This window comes from Carlito syrichta, unplaced genomic scaffold, assembly GCF_000164805.1.
Source record: "Carlito syrichta isolate Samal-C Ts95f unplaced genomic scaffold, Tarsius_syrichta-2.0.1 Scaffold82277, whole genome shotgun sequence".
Lineage (NCBI taxonomy): Eukaryota > Metazoa > Chordata > Mammalia > Primates > Tarsiidae > Carlito > Carlito syrichta.
The window spans coordinates 369,237-385,817 of record NW_007026373.1 but is presented as its reverse complement, the minus strand read 5'-3'; positions in this window follow the sequence as shown (position 1 = coordinate 385,817).

Genomic DNA, 16,581 nt, shown 5'->3' with positions numbered 1-16,581 from the left:
GATAAAATCCAGCCAATGCAGATGCAAGGTGGGCAAAATCCCTGCCTTCATGGAGCTTATGTTTTAGTCTGAGAGATATAAACAAAGACGTGTCAAAATGTCAGGAAATGATACATAGCATGAAGCAAATAAGGCAGGGTAATGAGAGAGACAACAAGACACTGGAAAGCTGCTCTTTTAGACAGGCTCATTTGGGACAGCCCGAATGCTATGAGAGTGAGTGGTAAATATCTGATGAGCATAGCTTTGTCTTGAGCATTCAAACAATGGCCATTAATAAAGAGTTTTCATAATAGTTATTTGCAAACTTTAAAATATACTTTTCACTGAGAAAATTTCAAACCTATACAAAAAGTAAGAGAGAATGATATAATGAACCTTCAAGTACCCATTATCCAACTTCTGTGATTGCCAACTTGTGGCCAGTTTTATTTCTTCTATTACCACCTCTCTCCACATGTCCTAGATTATTCTGAAGTAAATCTTTGTATCATATTACTTAATCTGTACATATTTCAGTATGTAGCTCTCAAAGAAAACATCCATTTTTTCAATGTTTTTTTAAATTTTTTTGTTTTAAAGATGTGAGGTACAATTCAGCATTAGGTATACAAGCGATCATTGTACAGATAGAGTTTGGGCCTCCCTTTGGCCCTCACTTTGCCTAGTTTGAGATCAGGTACACTTATTGATGTTTTGTGCCTCCCTCCCGCCCCTGGCAGTATGCTGCTACTACTAATCCCTATCTTATAGTATTATGGTAAATGTTCAGGGTCCACTTATGAGTGAGTATGTGTGGTACTCAGTTCGTTGAAAACATCCCTTTTTAAAAAACATAATTATGATGCCATCATCACATCCCCAAAAGTCAATTACAATTTTTAAATATCATCAAATATCTAGGCAGTATCTATATTTTTTTCAATAGTTCATGAACTTTTAAAATAAAATAGAACATGGAATAGTTTCTGCTAGTCCTAGAATAATTTCCTTTAAGCCACTATAGTAAAAATATACCTACCAATAATTTTTTTTAGATGCGGTCTATTCTGCTAAAGGTGTAAACTTGAATATTAATTAGTTCATAATGACTGGGAAGTAAGGAAATGATAGCAATGTATCCCGTTGGTTCATATGCAGTTTTTTTCTAGCACATTGTTATTGTTTTGCCACTATCTAATAGCAGCCAAACACAAAGTTCACTACGCAGTTGAATGCAGCCAACAAATGAGAAATGGAACTATGGCATAAGGTCCATTCACCTTACATTTTTCATCTTGGCTCAGTGTGGCCATCAGCCTCCCCCAGCGTTTAGGCATTTTGTTGTCTCTATAATTCAGCAGTCTCAACCCTGCCTCATGCCTCTTTTTTTGAGAGTTGACAAGGATTTTTTAAATTTATTTATTTATTTTGAGTCAGAGTCTCAATCCAGTCGTCCAGGCTGGAGTATGGTGGCACGCTCACGGTCACCCAGTATTGACCTGCTGGGCTCAGGTGATCCTTCCACCTCAGCCTTCCAAGTAGCTGGAACTACAGGCACGCTACCACGCCCAGCTAATTTTTTTATTTATTGTAGAGATGAGGTCTCGCCAAGTTGCCCAGCCTGTTCTCAGTTTTCTTTTTTTAAGTACTGTATTTACTGTATTTCTTTTGTAAGAATTTAGTATTTTTTTAGCTTTATCAGGATTGTTGCTCTTTTGTTATTGCTGTTGTTGTGATCAGTGTGGTGGTTACAAAGTTGCATAGGTGTTTGGCAGTCTATCCTGATCTTGTTTGTCAATATAGCAAAAAGGTCATTAATTCTTATGGAAGCCATTTAATGGTTGAATATATTGAACTGTGAAAAATCAAGTAAATATTCTTTAAAATAATTTGCAAATGGACTGATTTGCACTTTTACCCATAATTTGAGAGAGAACTCAGTAATGGGTCCTGCTTTTATTCCCCACCTCAAACGTTCGGCAAATCAGAGAGTTTTTAGCAAAGTGGGGGCCCTGAAATCATTGCTCAAGAAGTATGGCTTCTAAAAACATTAAATAAAATATATCCAAAGACATAAATATTTATTTTTATCCTAGATTACAATGAGAGTATAAAATATACTACAACCAAAGTCATAAGTGAACTGTCAATAAAATGATGACCATATTACAATGAACAAACCATTCCCTAATTCAGTAAATCTGAATAGTGAGTTACCTTTATCTGAAATGCCAACCCCTTGAATTTCCCAGGTAGTTGAAAAATCAGGTAGCACCAACTGCAGTTGATGCCTAGAAAATAAAATATTTCATAGCTGTTGAACACAGGTAAACTGTGATTAAGTGAAACCAACTTAACATAATCTCCTATTAATCAGAATGTTTGCTCTCTTCCCAAATGGACTCTTGAGGCAAATCACAAAGAAACAAATTTAAATCAGTACTGTGAGTGGGGATGAGGTTAACAAAAAAATCAAAACACCAGAGGATAATGGGATCTTTTACATATTCACAACAATTGCCTATCCGTTGCATTAAGTTAAACTACATAAAATTGCTATTTGTGTAAGTCAAAAATGTTTGAATACCAGCAGATACATATGTCTCAACCTGATACATACTTCCATGTTTTCTTTTCATTGCCCTACTTTCACAATGGAAACTTGAGAGAAATGTGATGCCAAAAATTATCAAATAAAAATTAAATTTAAAATGTGATATCAAAAATTACCGAATAAAAATGAAGAACAAAAGACACTACTAATAAAAGTGGAGTATATAAAAATGGTTGAAACAAACTAATTTTCTATAAATCATAAGTCTATTGGTTGATTTATCTGTTTTGTGTACATTTCCTATTACACAATAGTATCCTGTACATAATAGTGTCTATTATGTACAAAGCACATTCCTGAGAGTAAATCTAGGGATAAATAACAAAGGGTCTGCCTTCAAGGAATATCTAGAAGAGGAGAGAAATATGTAAACAAATATATTATCATAGAGAGTAGCAAGTGCTTCAATAGAAGTATGTACAAGCTACAGTAAGAATGCAGAGAAATTCAGTAATTATTTGGGGGCCACTATCTGAAGAACCCCGTGTCTGAGCTGGTTGCTAAATGTAAAATGGAGTTTGTCAAGAGTGAGGGGCTAAGAAAGAGGGTTTATAGAAGAAGGTATGAAGACTGCAGGATATGTGCTTTGCTGGAAGAGAAAGCATACAAAGGGGAGGACTCTCAGGGATGCTGGGAGATGAAGCCAGAGTTGAGCAAGAGCCTGTGGAAGAGGGCCTCCTAATCTTCACAGATGCTGTCGGGTAGGCCACAAAGGTGGGGCAGCAGCATGATCAGACTTGGATTGTCATATAATCACTGAGTGGCTGTGCTGGAGCATGAAGTATAGTGGAGACGTGGACAAGGCTGGAGTAGGTCAGTATAAAAGATGCTGTTGGACATAAGCAAGTTGTGATAACTGAACAAAAAGCATCCATTTCCAAGCCTTGTGGCCAGTGAGTGTTTTACAGTGTGTGTTTATCATATGATGAAAATATTTCCTCCTTTTGATTGTTATATATACTTGTCATATTTGTTATATATAATTCCATTTCCAACAGAATTGGAAATACATGCCAAATGGACTATATACAGGTTGAGCATCCCTAATCTGAAAGTCCAAAATCCAAAATTGGAAACTTTTTGAGTCCCAAAATGATACTGCAATATTGCAAATAGAAAATTCCACACATATGTATTTAACAAACTTTAATGCACAAAATTACTTTAAAGTGAAATAAAATTGCCTTCAATAAATGTGTATAAAGTGTATATGAAACATAAATGGATTTTATGCTTAGACTTGGGACCCATCCCCAAGATATCTCATTATGCACACGAAAATATTCCAAAATCTTTACAAAAAAAATCAACATCCAAAACGTTTCTGGTCCCATGCATTTCTGTTAAAGACACTTAACTTGTACCTTGTTAGAGAATTTGTTATAAAGAAGTTGTCAGGAAAGACTGAAGTAATTCTATAAAATTGCAAAACCCATATATCACCCCTAACTACGTGCTCAGTGAAATCTCAAGATAAGTAAAATCATATTCTTTTGCAAAGATAATTAATTCTGTAGTTAATCCAGTCACTGAGAGAAAAGCCAGCCAAACAGCCAACCAAATTAATCTTGATCAAATGGCAGTGCTATTCTTAATCATCAAAGAAACCCTTGGAAGAGTGACAGGCCATTTATTTATCATATTTGAATCTTTTCAAAAATTCCTAAGGAAAATAAAGATAAAAGTCATAAAATACCTTCTAGGGACATGGTATACTTTCCATAGCCAGTTTTCTAAAACATTTCTTCTTACAACTTGTATGGGTGGTGTGTCTGACAAACCTAAATCAGAAAAATAAAAACACAGAATAAGCATAAAATACAATAGAGTTATATGTTAAAGCATGATGGTTAACTCTTAATTAAAATTTTTAAGTAATTCAAACATTTTATTTTTGTGACACCAAAATAGAAAATCTTTGATTTAAGCTAACACATTGTTTTTAAAAAGAAAGGTACAGAATTATAATATCCTGTAGGTATAAGACAAAACATTCATAGATGTAGATACAGATGTAGATATAAATATTTATACAGGCAGAGAAAATTTCTGGAAAAATACGAAAATTGTAAACAATGGCAATATCTTGGAAAGCAGGCAGGTAGTGGGGCCAAGGGTGTTTTACCTCATACTTCACACTCTTTTACACAGTATTACTTTTATAATTAAAACTAATGTAAATTGTTTTAAAAAGGGGTAAGGAAGAAGGATATACCAAAGCAAGTCAGAAAAAAGCAGGAAAGAATATAAAGAAACAATAAGAAAGCATATTCAGGCTGGGCATGGTGGAAGGTCAAGATAGGAGGACTGCTTGAGGCTAGGAGTTTGAGATCAGTTTGGTAACACAGTGAGACACTATGTCCTCAAAAAAAAATTTTTTTTTAAATTAGCTGAGCACGGTGGCAAGTTCCTAGAGTCCCAGCTACTCAGAAAACTGAGGTGGGAGAATCACTTGAGGACAGGAGTTCAAAGCTATAGTGAGCACTGACTGTGCCACTGCACTTCAGCCTGGGCAACAGAGTGAGACCCCAACACTTAAAAATATAAATAAAAAAGAAAGCATATTCAATAGAAAATATAAGAGAACAGGAATAAGTACAAACATAACAAACTTGAATGAGCTTAAAATATGCTATTAAAAGTAACATTTTTGAAACAGATGAAAAATAAAAAAAGTAATAAATGGATTTAAAAGGCATACTACACCACCAAATGATATAGAAAGACTGAAAATAAAGGGATAGAAAACCATATACCAGGCAAATACTGATGAAAAGTAAGCTAATAGAGAGATAAACTTCAGATATGTAGAACTCACAACATTAAATGGGCAAAGAGAAATATTTAATGCGGAGAAAAGTTAAAATTTACTAAAAAGTTACAATAGTCATAAGCCTTTATGCATTTAAGTACATAGCTTGGAAATACATATAGCAAAAACTGTTAAAACTACAAAAAGACATTCTAATCAATAATTTAATATTAAAAATAAATGTAACTAACTTAAAAAGTTTTTAAAAAGAACAACAAAAATTTAAAGAAGGAAGAGATTAATGGAATATTTAGGGGAAAATCAACAAAACAGAAAACAGTTACAGTGCAATCAATAAAACTAAAAAGTTGTTTCTCTGAAAATATCAGTACAATAGAGAAAACTTTGGCAAGTCTCATTAAGAACAAAAGAGAACACAAATTAATAGTATAGGAAAATGTTATTTTTGTAACATTGGGATAAGGAAAGATTTTTTAATAAAAACACCAACCCCAGAAGCTCTAGGCAGGTTTGACCACCAAACTATTTTTGTTGTTATTGTTTTTAAGAGAAATTGTCTCGCTCTCTCACCCAGGCTAGAGTGCAGCACTGCAATCAGCTCACTACAGCCTCAAACCCCTGGGCTCAAGTGATCCATGACCACCTATTAAACACCCTGGATGCCACAAAAAAGGTCAAAAGGCCAATGGATTTGGAGAAAATGCTTACAGAAATAAACATATACACAAAAAGAAATACAAAATGTGTGTTTTGTTGCAGAATTATTTCTCATACTAAAAATGTGAAAACAGATTAAATACTCATTATAGTTGGTTGAATAGTGACCCCCAAAATATGTCAAAATCTCCTGATACCTTTGAATTGTGGTCTTATTTAGGAATAAGGTTTTTACAGCTGTAATTAAGTTAATGATTTCTAAGTGAGATCATCCTGAATTAGGGTGAACCCTAAATCCTTATAAGATGTCCTAATTAAGAAATAAAGTGTAAGCTGTTCTTGTAAGAGGCAGAAAAGAAGACTCAAAAACACAGGGGAGATGGGCATGTGAAGACAGAGGTAGATTAGGTTGAAGTATCTAAAAGCCAAAGAGTGCCAGGGCCAAGTGCTACCAGATGCTTGAAAGAATTCTGTGCTAGACTTTGGAGGGACTGTGACCCTGTTGACATCTTGATTTTGGACTTTTGGCCTCCAGCACAGTAAGGTAATAAATTTCCATTAATTTTTTTTCCCTGAGTCAGGATATCAGTCTGTCTCCCAGGTTGGAGAGCAGTGGCACAATCATGGTTTACTGCAGCCTCAACCTTCTGGGCTTAGGTGATCCTTCTGTCTCTGCTCCTGAGTAGCTGGAACTACAGATACACACCACCACACCCCACTAATTTTTTTTATTTTTGTAGAGATGAAGTCTTGCTATGTTGCCTAGACTGGTCTCAAACTCCTGGTCTCAAGCAATCCTTTTAACCCCACCTCCCAAAGTACTGGGATTACAGGTATGAGTCACTGTGCCTGGTCAAATCTCTATAATGTTTTAAGCTACCAAGTTTATAGTAATTTGTTATGGCAGCACTAAGAAACGAATATACCCATCTAATGTGTAAATGGTAAATAAATTAAGGCATGTCAATATTACCAAATACTGAGTAATCTTTAAAGGAATGAGGTTGCTTTCTCTGTACTAATGTGAAAATAAGTTCATGGTATTTTGCTAACATTAATAAAAGCACGTTGCAGAAATATATGTATCCCATTTATGTAGTATGATTCTATATGTAGAAATCTGTTACCAGTAGTTATACTTGGAGTGGGGGTGAGTGACAGAGGCTTTTAAATATTTACTCTTAAATACTAATTGATCTTCCTCTAAATTTTTGTTGGCTTTTTTTTTTAACAAGTAGATTTCTTTTATTTTTTAAAAAATCATAAATATATGTATATGTATTCATAAATTATAGGAGAATTTCCCTACAATAGACCATTATTGAAGATTTAAGATAAATTGTATGTATTAAAATATTTTCCGGAGCTTATTTGTTTATACCCTTTTACACGTTCATAACAAGGTATAAGAAAGTCACTAGATCCTTTTTAATAAGTTATTTACTTTTTTAAGCACATTCTTAAACCAAAATTGCAATATTTTCTAGTTATCCTTTACCTTAACTTGCATGATCTTCCAGGTAGTGTAGTTAAATAGAATGTAAATGAAACAAAAGAAAATAGGTTGAAAAGTAGGACAGTAAAGTTAAACAAAATTATAATAAATTATATTCATCACTTTTTTGCAGACAAACCATGTAAAACTGAACCTAAGGACATTCTTTTCCATGAATGCTTACTGAGAAACATTTTACTTATAATATTTCTTGTTGGCTATGCTTTACAGTGAAGTCAAGAATAGCATTTTGATTCTTAAAAGTATATTATTGTTTATGCAAGATTTTAAGTATTATATGTGTGACCAGTGAAATATGCACCAAATGAATACAGTAGTCCTCCATTATCTTCTGAGGATACATTCTAAGATCACCAATGGAAGCCTGAAGGTGCAGGTAGTACCAAATCCTCTATACACAATGTCTTTCCTATGCATACATATCTATAATAAAGTTTAACTTACAAATTAGACAGAGTAAGAGATTAATAACAATATCTAATAATACAACAGAACAATTATAACAGTATACCAGCACTACTACTCTTGTGTTTTGGAGTCATTATCAAGCAAAATAAGGGTTACTTGAATACAAACACCACTAAGTGACTCAAGGGTGGATATGCTGGGCAAAGGGATGATTTATAACCCCTGCAAGATGAAGTGGGTAGTGTGAGGTTTCATCACCCTACTCAGAATAACATTCTATTTAAAATTTACAGGCCTGGCATGATGGCTCATGCCTATAAACCCAGCACTTCGGGAGACAAGAGGTGGAAGGATTGCTTGAGCCCAGGTGTTCAAGACCAGCCTGGGCAACATAGTGAGATCTTGTCTCTATAAAAATATTTTTTAAAATTTAAAAAAAGCAAAATAGCCAGGCATGGTGGTGTGTGCCTGTAGTCCCAGCTACTCAGGATGTTGAGGCAGAAGGATTGCCTGACTCCAGAAGGTCAAGGCTGTGATAAGCTGTAATCCTACCACTGCACTCTAGCCTGGACCACATAGTGACACCCGCAACTCAAAAACAAAACCAGAAACCTTATAAATTGTTTATTTCTGGAATTTTCCATTTAATATTTTGGACTGCCGTTAACCTCCAGTAACTGAAACCAGGGAAAGCAAAACTGGGAGAAAAGGGGGACTACTGTATTAAAGAATCATTTAGTCAAATATTTTCATTTTACAAATTAACTTTTAGAAGATAAAGACTTGCAACTGCTAAATGTTGAGTTAGTGGTAAAGCTGGGACTAGTGGTATCCAAACTAGTATTGCCATTGTGCACTCTGCTTTTTAGAGCCAAATAACAGGAGTGTACACTCCATCTTTTGTGTATTAAACCAAGTTTGAAAGTACTTCTTCCCCATGGCAGGGCAAACTCTGTCTGGCACCCTCCTACGTCTCTGCACATGGAGTAGGAGTTTTTACACGTACCGAGCCTTCCCACGACTACAAATGTATGAGCATTCTGGTTCCTCCACTCACATGCCTGGGTACAGCACTGTGAGAAAGCGCTGGTACACCTTGGGCCAATGGTAATCCGTGCAGCTCTCTGCTCGCAGCTCTCATCGCTCAAATGAGCTCCATCATAACAGCACTTCCGAATTCTGGGGTGTTTGAACTGGGACGCTGAGGAAATAATACGAATGTTAGCGAAGTACAGATTCAGTCTCAGGGCTGGACTTAGAGGCTCTGGCCCAACTTCCTTCCTGGTAACCCCTGCCTCACTCCATTTAGTTCCAAAGGTTGACCAGTTCCTGCTGGAACAGTTCCTAGAATGAAAGGTGGCCTATTCTGTTTTATAACTGCTGGAAAAGTCTTCCTGACATCTTCTAAATCAAAATCTAACTCCTATTACTGGTACCTGTTTTGCTACCCATGGGGTTAATCCTCTTATGCAGAAAAAGTCACATAATTGAGTGTTCCTCAAATATTTGAAGACAGTCATCATGATTGCCTGAGTCTTACCCTATCTCTGTGTTATGTACTGATTGTTGGTGTTCTCTCAAAATCCACATAATGAAATTTAAACCCCCAATGTGATGGTATTAGGAGATGGGACCTTTGGGAAGCAGTTCATAAAGGTGGAATCCTCGCTAATGGGAATAGTGCCCTTACATAAGGGCACTTCGTCCACCCTCCTTCTGTCATTTGAGAATAAAATGAGGAGTTGGCAGTCTGCAGCCTAAAAGAAGGTCCTCCCCAGAACGGGACCGTGCCTGCAACCTAATCTAGAATTTCTGGCTTTCAGACTGTATGAAATAAATTTCTACTGCTTATAAACAACCCGATCTATGGTACTTAGTTATAGCAGCCTGAACTAAGAACACTCCATTAAACATCCCTAAAGCTTTTTTATTTAGACCATGTGTTCTTATGATATGATTGGTCTCAATACCTTCATGCAGTCACTCTCTACCAGACATTCCCTTGGCCTAGGCAGTCAAGTTTTAGTGGGTGTGAAACCTGAGTGAGTAAATAGAAGAGTAAGAACATTTATTTTGTTTTTTCAAAAACAACTGAAGGGGATTTTAGAATTGATAATGTCCTTATCTGTCATTTGGAGATGAGGAAACACAGTTGTAGAATAGTCATGGTTGTCAAGAGGCAGAGCCAAGACTGGTCAAGAGGCAGTGTCATGAGGTGAGAAGGCTACAGGAGAGAAAGTCTGTTCCTCTCCCAGTCATTGGACTTAGCAAGACAGTTGTTTTCAGAATCTCACTTGGCCATGATCAAACGCTGTTTATAATTTCTACCTAGCCTGAGTCAGAGTGTGGCTTTGCCAAGAAGGAGCTCTCAAAAGAATCAAGTATTAAGTTGTATAAGTATTATAAGTTGCTATTTACTGAGTTCCTCCTGAGGTAAGTGCTTTGCCAGCATGATCTCATTTAATTCTCAAAGTTCTGCGAGGCTGACCTCATTTTGCCAAAGAAAAAAAGCGAGGCTTGAGGAGAATCAGTAATTTGGCTAAGGTCACATAACTACAAATAGTTAAGCCAAGACCCAAGCCCAGCCTTTGATTTTAAAAACATTGTTCTTTATGTGATGCTTTCTAAAGCTGCTGTTTTGGCAACTACTTGCTGTAATGGAGAGGGAGAGGGGTGCTTTATTATCATCATTGTTATTTTTTTTTTGAGTTGGAGTCTCACTCCGTTGCCCAGACTGGAGTGCAGTGGCCGCTTCCGGCAGCCTTGACCTGCTGGGCTCCGGCGATCCTTCAGCCTCAGCCTTCCAAGTAGCTGGAACTACAGGCGCACGCTACCACGCCCGGCTAGTTTTTGATTTATTGTAGAGATGAGGTCTTGCCAAGTTGCCCAGGCAGGTCTCGAACCCACAGGCTCAGGCAATTCACTCACCTTGGCCTCCCAAAGCACAGGATTACAGGCTGAGCCACTGAGCCCAGCCATCATCATTGTTATTAAAGCACATGATCTAACTCCTTGTCTTGTGTTTTACACTGGTTTACCTGAAATGTAAGTGATTTATAAAAATTGTTTTTTTCAGGTCCATCTTCAAAATAATCAGGATAGGTTCTAAATATCAATACACCAAACAAAAAAGGTAATGCCCAGTAGGGCATAGTAGTCAACAATGTTATAAGCTCTGTTATCAGTCTGATTCAGGTTTAACTTCTGCCTATGCTACTTACAGCCCTATGATGTTAAGCATGTTGTTTAATTTTTCTGTTCTTTCACATCCTCATAGGAAAAATGAAGATAAGAAGAGTACCTCCTTCAAGTATTTGGTGTTAGTATTCAATGAGAAAATCTAAGCATGACACTTCAACAATGGCAGGTAATAGTAAAGAGTCATTAACGTTAGCTACTATTATTATCCCAAAGTTCATCAGACCTAAGCTTTTGTGAGGATTTAATGAGAGCCATCCATTCAACTGCTGTACCAACTATTCTGATACAGAGTAAAATCTATGAGGCAATTAATAACTGAGGATTCTTTAATGATAAAGAATGGACATGAAGGGTAACTATGTCCTTTAGGTTAAGATCATGCTAAATGAATGTGGATTAGTGTACTCAGCTTGCTTTATCCCTTTGGAAAGTAAAGGCTGGAAGTATCCACAGATCTTTTCACTCGTTCTACATCAATTAGCTGGAATGAGAAAATTTGAAGCACCTAGATCGTCTATTTTCTTTTTCAATTCTCTTCTTGATCTGAGAATTTTCTCAGATGATCCATCTGTTAAAAAAATAGAGAGAGAGAGAAAGAGGGAGAGCATCCCTTAGAATAAATGCTTCCATCAAATTATCTAAGTATTCAAAGCATTTGCAGAATCATACTGAACATGAAGCACATTGATCAGGTATTATGTTATTTCCCACAACAATTCTGATCTATGCCATTAGTAAAGGCATGTAGTTGATTAGAATGAGCATATTTCTTGGCAGCAATGTCATGTCTCAAGAAGCTCAAACATAATGTTTTAAAAGGAAAAATGCACACATTTCTAAGGTAATTTTTTCATCTTTTAAAAACATACTTCATGAGTGCTCCTTTCAGGCAAAAAACACAAAGATCAGTAAAATCCAGTCCCTATCCTTAAGGAATATCTCAAAATCTAAAGACATAAAATAATTCATCATTGATTTTATAACACCTTACTGAGTACAAGGGGACTATTATGGACTGAATTATATCATCCACCCAAATTTATATGTTGGAGTCTTAACCCCGATACCTCATAATGTGACTATATTGGAAGATACATTTTTAAAGAGATAATTAAATTTAAATGAGGTCATTTCGTGGGCTCCAACCCAATATAATGAGTATTCTTATGAGAAGATACTAGGATGCAGACACATACACAGGAAAAACCATGTGAAGACAGTGAGAAGGTAGCCATCTGAAGTGAAGGAGAGATGCCTCAACCCTGGAGCAACTTCATCTTGGAATTCTAGCCTCCAAAACTATGAGAAAACTCCTTTTGTTGCTTAAACCAAACAGTCTGTGGTACTTTGTTATGGCAGTCCTAGTAATACAAGAGAAGAGGTTAGTTCTCCAGGGCAGCTTGGGAGTTGGGGCTGGAGCAGAAGGTAAAGCTTGGGTTTTTATGGCAAATTAGAGAGGAAAAGGCACTTCATGAAGAGCTGTAATGGAAAAGGGGCCCCTCTCAGGCATCCCAAGGAAATGAATGAGATTTGAGCACAGGGTTTTTGAAGGAGGAAGAAGTGGAACAAGGAATGAAGCCAGCTGGGCACGAAAGAGAGAAAATCCTGTATCAGTTTAATCCCATCTGAAATAGACTCCATCCTATAGAGGTAACCAAAATCTGATGAAGGGTTTTATACAGAGTGCTGACAAGCTATGAGAACTGTGCTGTAAGAGTGAAGGAATGAAAAATGCTATTCCATGCAAATGGTAACCAAAAGATAGCAAGGGTGGCTATGGTTATATTAGACAAAATAGACTTTAAGTCAGAAACTATCATAGGAGACAAAGAAGAACATTATAAAATGATAAGAGAATTAGTCCCCCAGGAAAACATAACAGTACATAGATACATCCAACATCAGAATACCTAAATATACAAAGCAAACTTTGTTAGAACTGAAGGGAAAAGATAGCAATACAATAATTGTAGGAGCCTTCCATACCTACCTTCAATAATGAATAGAACATCCAGACAGAAGATCAATAAGGAGACTTGAACAACATTATAAACCTAACAGACATATGTAGAGCATTTCAACCAACAACAGCAGAATACACATTCATTTCAAATGCATACGGATTCTTCTTTAAGATGAGTCACATGTTAGGTCATAAAGTAAGTCTCAACAAATTTAAGATGGAAATCATACCACATATCTTTTTCTACCACAATGGAATATAACCAGAATTCATTAGCAGAAGAAAAACTGGAAGATTTACAAATATGTAAAAATTAAACAGCACAATCCTGAGCCTGGGGTGAAAGAAAAAAAATCAAAAAGGAAGTTAGAAAATACATAGAAACAAATTAAAATGAAAACAGAGCATACCAAAACTTATGGGATGCTGCAAAAGCAGTACTAGGAGGGAAGTTCATAGCAATAAATGCCTGCATTAAAAAAGAAAAAAAAAAAAAAGACCTCAAAGAAACAGTCTACATTTATACTGCAAGAAGCTAAAAAAAAGAAGAAGAAACCAAGCCCATATCTAGTAATAGGAAGGAAATAACAAAGATTAAAATAGAAATTTTAAAAATTTTTAAAAGAAAAAAATCAATGTAACTAAGAGCTGTTTTTTTGAAAAGATAAACAATATTGACAAGCCCTTAGCTAGACTAAGGAAAAAAGAGAAAATCCTCAAATATGTAAACTCAGAAATGAAAAAAAAACCAATAAAACTGGTGTCACAGAAATAAACAGGATCATAAAAGACTGCTATGAACAATTGCATGCCAACAAACTGGATAATCTAAAAAGAAATGAATAAATTCCTGAAGACAGACAACCTAATCTAAAAATTGACTGGAAGCTACCTCCATACCTTGAGTCCCTATGTAACGAACTGCAACTTAGCTTATACATAAGCAAACTGAAAATCTAACTCAGGAACACATTTTTGGTAACAGTTGACTGAATCTCAGTCAACCACAGGTTGCAACTGATTAGACTATGCCCATATAAGGCAAACGCTGAACTGCAACCAAGCAAGTTGTTTCTGTGTCTCACTTCCATTTTCTATTTGTAAATACTCCCTACCCATGTTGTGCAGTAGAGCTCTATGAACCTCTCTTGGTTCTGAGGGCTGCCTAATTCATGAATTGTTCTTTGCTCAAATAAATTTTGTAAGATTTAATTTGTCAACAGTTTTTTTTTTAGCACTACCAAGACTAAATCATGAAGAAATAGAAATTCTGAAATAGCCTATAACTGGTATGAAAATTAAATCAGTTATTTTAAAAAACAATCTTTCAACAAAGGAAAGCTCAGGACCAGATGTTTTCAGTGACAAGTTCTATTGAACATTAAAAAAAAAATCCTTCTCAAAATCTTCTAAGAAATTGAATAAGCCGGGCTCGGTGGCTCAGCCTGTAATCCCGCGCCTTTGGGAGGCTGAGGTGAGTGGATTACTGAGCCCGCGGGTTCGAGACCCGCCTGGGCAGCGAGACCTCATCTCTACAGTAAATCAAAAAAATCAGCCGGGCGTGGTAGCAAATGCCTGTAATTCCGGCTACTCGGAAGGCTGAGGCGGAAGGATCGCCGGAGCCAAGCAGGTCGAGACTGCGGTGGCTGGGAGCAGCCACTGCACTCCAGTCTGGGTGACAGAGTGAGACTCCAACTCAAAAAAAAAAAAAAAAAAAAGAAACTGAATAAAAGGAATGCTTTCGAATTCATGAGGCCAGAATTACCCAATACCAAGGCCAGACAAAGACCCCACAAGAAAAGAAAACTATAGGCCAGTATCCCTGATGAATATAGACACAAAATTCTCAACAAAACCTTAGCAAACCAAATTCACCACATTAAAAGGATCATATACCATGATCAAGTGGAATTTATCCTAGGATGTAAAGGAGTTTCAATGTATATAACCAGTCAATGTAATGCACTAGATTAAGAGAATGATGAATAAAATCATGTAATTATCTCAATAGATACAGAAAAAACATTGAACAAAACTCAACATTCTTTCATGACTAAAATCTCTCAATAAACTAGGAAAGTGTCTCAGCATAGTAAGGGTATTTATGAGAAGCTCGCAGCTAATATCATACTCAATGGTGAACAACTAAAAGCCTTTCCTCTAAGATTAGAAACAAAGCAAGAATGCTTACTCTTGCACTTTTCTTTAACAATGTACTGGAAGTATTAGCCAGAGCAATTAGGCAAGAAAAAGAAATAAAAGGCACCCAAATCAGAAAGGAAAAAGCAACACATAGTCTTACATATAGAAAAACTTAGACACCATTTAAAAAGACTGTTAGACTGAATAAATGGATTCTGTAAAGTAGTAGGATACAAAATAGCATACAAAAAATAGTTGTGTTTCTATGCCCTAGCAATGAAGTATCTATAAAAGAAATTAGAAAAATAATTTTATTTACAATAGCACCAAAAAGAATAAATACTTAGGAATAAACTTAAAGGCAAGAGACTTTTATGCTTAAAATTATAAAACACTGATGAAAGAAATTTAAAAAGACCTGAACAAGTGGAAATACATCCTATTTTCATGAATTAGAAGATTTAATGTTATTAAAATGCCCATGCTACTCAAAGTGATCTACAGATTCTGTGTAATCCCCATCAAAATCTCATTGGCATTTGTTTTTACAGAAATAGAAAAAACAATCCTACAATTCATATGGAACCACAAAAGACCATGAATAACCAAAGCAACCCTGATAAAGATGAACAAAGCTGGAGATATCATACTACCTGATTTCAAAATATATTAAAAAGATGCAATAATCAAAACAGTATAATACTGGAATAAAGATTGATAAATAGACCAATGAAACAGAATAGAGAGCCCAAAATAAATCCACACATGTACCATCAACTAATCTTTGACAAGAGTGCTAAGACTATATGGTGAAGAAAGGATAATCCTTTCAACAAATGGTGTTGGGAAAACTATCCACTTGCAAAAGAATGAAATTAGACTCATTTCATACCATACACAAAAATAAACTCAAAATATATTGAAGACTTAAGTGTAAGACCTGAAACTATAAAACTGTTAGAAGAAAACAGAAGAAAAGCTTCATGATGTTGGTCTTGGCAATTATTTCATGAATATAACACCAAAAGTCCAGACAACAAAACCAAAAATAAACAAGTGGGATTGCATCAGACTAAAAAGCTTCTGCTCAGCAAAGGAAACAATCAACAGAGTGAAAGGGCAACACACAGAATGTTAAAAAAATTCAAATAATATATCTGATTAAAGATTAATCTCCAAAATATATAAGGATGTCCTACAACTTAATAGGCAAAACACGAGTAACCTGATTAAAAACTAAGAACTTGAATAGACATTTCTCAAAAGAAGACATACAGAGGGCCAAACGCTATGTGAAAAAACATTCAACATCACTAATCATCTGA